Here is a 6000-nt window from a genome sequence, read left to right as displayed (position 1 = left end):
TTCACGGGAGAGTGCATCAGCCACTTTGTTAGAAGCTCCTGAGATGTGTTGGATGTCGAAATCAAAATCTTGGAGAGCTAAACTCCACCGAAGAAGTTTTTTGTTAGTTTCCTTGACGGTGTGAAGCCACTTCAGTGCAGCATGGTCGGTTTGCAGGTGGAAACGCCGTCCCCAAACATATGGGCGTAGCTTTTCCAGAGCGTAGACAATGGCGTAACATTCTTTTTCAGTGACTGACCAGTTGCTTTCCCTCTCAGACAGTTTTTTGCTGAGAAACACTACAGGGTGGAATTCTTGATCAGGTCCTTTCTGCATTAAAACTGCTCCCACACCACGTTCGGACGCATCCGTGGTTACTAGGAATGGTTTGTCAAAGTCTGGGGCCCTTAGTACAGGGTCAGACATGAGTGTCGCTTTAAGCTTGTTAAAGGCCTTCTGACACTTTTCGGTCCACTGAACAGCATTTGGCTGTTTCTTTTTGGTTAGGTCTGTTAGTGGGGCAGCGATTTGGCTGTAGTGCGGTACAAATCGTCTGTAATAACCGGCCAAGCCTAAGAAGGATTGAACCTGTTTCTTTGACTTTGGGACAGGCCACTTTTGGATAGCATCCACTTTGGCCTGTAGGGGGCTGATAGTTCCTTGACCCACCTGGTGTCCAAGGTAAGTCACTCTGTTTAGGCCTATTTGACACTTCTTAGCCTTAACAGTTAGTTCTGCCTCCCTTATGCGCTCAAGGACTTTTTGTAGATGTTCCAGGTGGTCTGCCCAGGAATCCGAAAATATGGCCACGTCGTCAAGGTAGGCGACTGCATATTCTCCTAATCCCGCTAGGAGACCATCTACAAGTCTTTGGAAAGTGGCGGGTGCATTTCGCAGCCCGAAAGGGAGTACATTAAATTCATACAGCCCGAGATGTGTGATGAAGGCTGACCTTTCCTTGGCAGATTCATCTAGCGGTACCTGCCAGTACCCCTTGGTTAAGTCCAAGGTAGAGATGAACTGGGCCCGTCCCAGTTTCTCTAATAGTTCATCTGTGCGTGGCATTGGATAGTTGTCTGGGTGAGTTACAGCATTTAGCTTACGGTAGTCCACGCAAAAACGTATTTCCCCATCTGGTTTGGGAACTAGAACCACTGGAGATGCCCATGCACTTTCAGAGGGGCGGATTACCCCCATCTGTAACATATCCTGGATCTCCCGTTCTATAGCAGTTTTAGCTTGAGGAGACACCCGGTAAGGTTGGACCCTAATTGGGTGAGCATTACCTGTGTCAATGGAGTGGTATGCCCGTTCAGTCAGTCCTGGGGTGGCTGAGAACGTTGGCGCGTAGCTAGTGCACAGCTCCTGGATCTGCTGTCGCTGCATACGCCCAAGGGTCATGGAGAGGTTCACCTCTTCCACACCACCAGCACATTTTCCTTCGTAGTAAACACCTTCAGGCCACTCAGCGTCGTCTCCTCCCTGGGCTGTAAACTGACAAACCTTTAATTCTCTGGAATAAAAGGGCTTTAGAGAATTAATATGGTACACCTTAGGCTTTCGGTTGGAGGTGGGGAATGCTAGGAGATAATTAACAGCTCCCAGGCGCTCCTGGACCATGAATGGCCCTTCCCACGATGCTTCCATTTTATGGGCCTGGAGCGCCTTTAAGACCATGACCTGGTCTCCTACTTTGAAGGAACGCTCTCTGGCATGCTTATCATACCAGGCTTTTTGCTCTTTTTGAGCATCCTGTAAGTTTTCTCTAGCAAGGGCTAAAGAGGTTCGGAGGGTGTTTTGTAGGTTGGTTACGAAGTCCAGAATGTTAGTTCCTGGAGACGGTGTAAATCCCTCCCATTGCTGCTTCACCAACTGCAATGGCCCCTTAACCTCACGGCCATATACAAGTTCAAATGGGGAAAACCCTAAACTGGGATGTGGTACAGCTCTGTAGGCAAAGAGCAACTGCTGCAACACTAGGTCCCAATCACTGGAGTGCTCATTTACGAATTTACGTATCATGGCCCCCAAAGTTCCATTAAACTTCTCCACCATGCCATTTGTTTGATGATGGTAAGGAGTGGCAACCAAGTGATTTACCCCATGAGCTTCCCAAAGGTTTTTCATAGTTCCTGCCAGGAAATTAGTCCCTGCATCGGTGAGGATGTCGGAGGGCCAACCTACCCTGGCAAAAATGTCTGCTAGTGCCTGGCACACACTTTTAGCCCTGGTGTTGCTTAGAGCTACTGCTTCCGGCCATCGGGTGGCAAAATCCATGAAAGTCAGTATGTACTGCTTTCCTCTGGGTGTCTTTTTCGGAAAAGGACCCAGAATATCCACAGCTACTCGCTGAAATGGAACTTCAATGATGGGGAGTGGCTGGAGAGGGGCTTTGACCTGGTCTTGGGGTTTTCCCACTCTTTGGCACACCTCACAAGACTGGACATAGGTAGAAACATCCTTGCCCATTCCCTCCCAGTGGAATGACCCCCCCAAACGGTCTTTGGTCCTGTTCACCCCAGCATGGCCACTAGGGTGATCGTGGGCTAAGCTCAAGAGCTTGGCCCGGTATTTAGTTGGAACTACCAACTGTCTCTGAGGATGCCAGTCTTCCTGGTGTCCACCAGAAAGTTTCCTTGTATAAAAGTCCTCCTTCTATAACAAACCTGGATCGATTAGAAGAGCTGAGAGGCAGTGGGTTGCTCCGTGCCGCCGTCCAAGCTCTCTGGAGGCTTTCATCTGCTTCCTGTTCGGTCTGGAACCGTTCCCTTGATGCTGGAGACATCAGTTCCTCATTGGATTGTGGACCTAGGCTTGGTCCCTCTGGAAGCGATATAGGGGATGGAGCTGTTTCTGTTGACTGTGAACCGCTCTCCGCTGGTGCACTATGTTGGGATTCAGGCTCCGGCTGAGCCTCTTGTGTAGGGTTATCGGCTGCTGCCAGTTCAGGTTCAGTGGGGCCCTCTGGTGTTGAGGTTGCAAGTACTGGATTCAGTGCTGACACGGGGTCTGGTGTTGGTGTTGGTGTTCGGCTGGTTCCGGTTCTAGGACTGGTTCCGTCTGGGTCTCTGGGACTGGATCCACTACTGCTGTTGCCGACATTGGCCTGGGGTCCGGGTCCATCACCTCTGACTGGGTCCTGATAGAAGTTTCCGGAACAGAGCTAGGCCTCACGGCTTGTTTAGCCTGGCTGCGGGTGACCATTCCCACCCTCTTGGCCTGCTTCACATGATTGGCCAAGTCTTCCCCCAACAGCATGGGGATGGGATAATCATCATAGACTGCAAAAGTCCACATTCCTGACCAGCCCTTGTACTGGACAGGCAACTTGGCTGTAGGCAAATTGAAAGAGTTGGACTTGAAGGGTTGAATCGTCACTTGGATCTCTGGGTTGATTAAATTGGGGTCCACTAAGGAAGCATGGATAGCTGACACTTGTGCTCCGGTGTCCCTCCACGCGGTGACCTTCTTCCCGCCCACACTCACAGTTTCCCTCCGCTCCAAGGGTATCTGGGAGGTATCTGGGCCTGTGGACCTCTGGTGTGATTCCGGTGCAATGAACTGTAATCTGTTGGGGTTCTTGGGGCAGTTGGCCTTCACATGCCCCAGCTCGTTACACTTAAAACATCGTCCAGCTGACGGGTCACTGGGGCGAGGAGGGTTGCTGGAGAACGGGGTGGTGGGACGATAAGGGGTCTGGAGGGTTCTTTGGGAGGTAGGTGGGGCTTTGGGCGGCCCCCGGTAATAGGGTGTGGTCTGGGGTGGTCCCTTCTGCTCTCCGCTCCAACTGCGACCAGTTTTCTTCTTCTCTGCCACCTCCTTCTCTGCCACCTCTGGCTCCAATCTCTCCTGCCTCAATTACAGTTTTGGGTTTCCCATCTAGGATGTATCTTTCTATTTCCTCAGGAACACCCTCTAAGAATTGTTCCATTTGCATTAGGAAGGGCAAATTTACTGGAGATTCAACACTTGCTCCTGATATCCAGGCATCCCAGTGTTTCACAATGTGGTAGGCATGTCGGGTAAATGACATGTCTGGTTTCCACCTTAGGGCTCTGAACCTCCGACGAGACTGCTCGGGTGTTATCCCCATTCTGACTCTCACCTTGGATTTAAACAGTTCATACTTGTTCATGTGTTCTTTAGGCATTTCAGCTGCCACTTCAGCTAAGGGTCCACTGAGCTGCGGCCTCAGCTCTACCATGTATTGGTCAGTAGAGATGTTGTACCCAAGGCAGGCCCTTTCGAAGTTCTCTAAGAAGGCCTCAGTATCATCACCTGCCTTGTAGGTGGGGAACTTTCTGGGATGGGAAGTGGTACCTGGAGAAGGATTGCTAGGGTTTGTTGGTATATTCTGCTGGGCCTTTATCTTCTCCACCTCCTCCACATGCTTCCTCTCTTTTTCCTTCTCCTCCAGTTCTTTGGCCCTTGCTTCCATTTCTTTGTCCCTTGCTTCCATTTTCAGCCGCATGAGTTCTATCTGTCTTTCATGTTCCCTTTGTTTTTCCTCAGCCTGGAATTTGGCTAATTCCAGCTGTAGTCGAGCTGAGGATTTGGTCATTCTAACCTCTCTGTTTTTAACTAACTTTACACCCGAGGTTTAGAAATAAACAAACAAAACTTGGCTGTAAAATTTTGCTGTGCTGGAATAGAATACCTATTCTCTGATAGTGATTGTCAGCCTACAGAAAAAGACAATTCCCTTGTCTCTGCTCTGGGCCCAAATCAAAGCAAAACACCTCCAACTACTTGGAAACCTGCTTACCAGCAGCCCAAAGGAAAAAAAAATTCCTTTTCAAACCTGTGCTCCTTGTAAAACAAAAAAAATCAAAATCCTAAAAAAAACCCCTGCCACTTTTGTCTCCAGGCAAATGGGTAGAACACACACCCCCTATTTACTTTTAGGAAGGAAAGAAAAAAAAAAAACTCTGGGTTGGAAGACTGTGAATTTCCCTGCAGGAGTTAAGTACCCTGCCTCCAGGCAAAGAAAACCTGCAATTCACAAAGATAATCCCCTTTTGTCTCTGCTTGGCCACAAAGCAGAGAGAAACTAAGCTGCTTTCAGTTTCAAAGCTGCTTTCTGGACTTCCTAAAAATTCCTTTTTAAAATCTATATTTCTAGTTCAAAAAATCTCAACTGGATCTCAAAATGATTTCAGGTTAATCCCACCACTGTGCCACCATGTCAAGGTTCCTCCCCACTCTGAACTCTAGGGTACAGATGTGGGGACCTGCATGAAAAATCTCCTAAGCTTATCTTTACCAGCTTAGGTCAAAACTTCCCCAAGGTACAAAATATTACACCCGTTATCCTTGGAATGGCCGCTACCACCACCAAACTAATACTGGTTACTGGGGAAGAGCTGTTTGGACGCGTCTTTCCCCCCAAAATACTTCCCAAAACCTTGCACCCCACTTCCTGGACAAGGTTTGGTAAAAAGCCTCACCAATTTGTCTAGGTGACTACAGACCCAGACCCTTGGATCTTAAGAACAATGAACAATCCTCCCAACACTTGCACCCCCCCTCTCCTGGGAAATGTTGGATAAAAAGCCTCACCAATTTGCATAGGTGACCACAGACCCAAACCCTTGGATCTGAGAACAATGAAAAAGCATTCAGTGTTTTACAAGAAGACTTTTAATAAAAAATAGCAGTAAATAGAAATAAAGAAATCCCCCCTGTAAAATCAGGATGGTAGATATCTTACAGGGTAATTAGATTCAAAAACATAGAGAACCCCTCTAGGCAAAACCTTAAGTTACAAAAAAGATACACAGACAGAAATAGTTATTCTATTCAGCACAATTCTTTTCTCAGCCATTTAAAGAAATCATAATCTAACACATACCCTAGCTAGATTACTTACTAAAAGTTCTAAGCCTCCATTCCTGTTCTGTCCCTGGCCAAGACGACACAGACAGACACAGACCCTTTGTTTCTCTCCCTCCTCCCAGCTTTTGAAAGTATCTTGTCTCCTCATTGGTCATTTTGGTCAGGTGCCAGCGAGGTTACCTTTAG

This window comes from Caretta caretta, chromosome 4, assembly GCF_965140235.1.
Source record: "Caretta caretta isolate rCarCar2 chromosome 4, rCarCar1.hap1, whole genome shotgun sequence".
Classification (NCBI taxonomy): Eukaryota; Metazoa; Chordata; order Testudines; family Cheloniidae; genus Caretta; species Caretta caretta.
The sequence above is the reverse complement of the archived record's forward strand: the minus strand, read 5'-3'. Positions refer to the sequence as shown.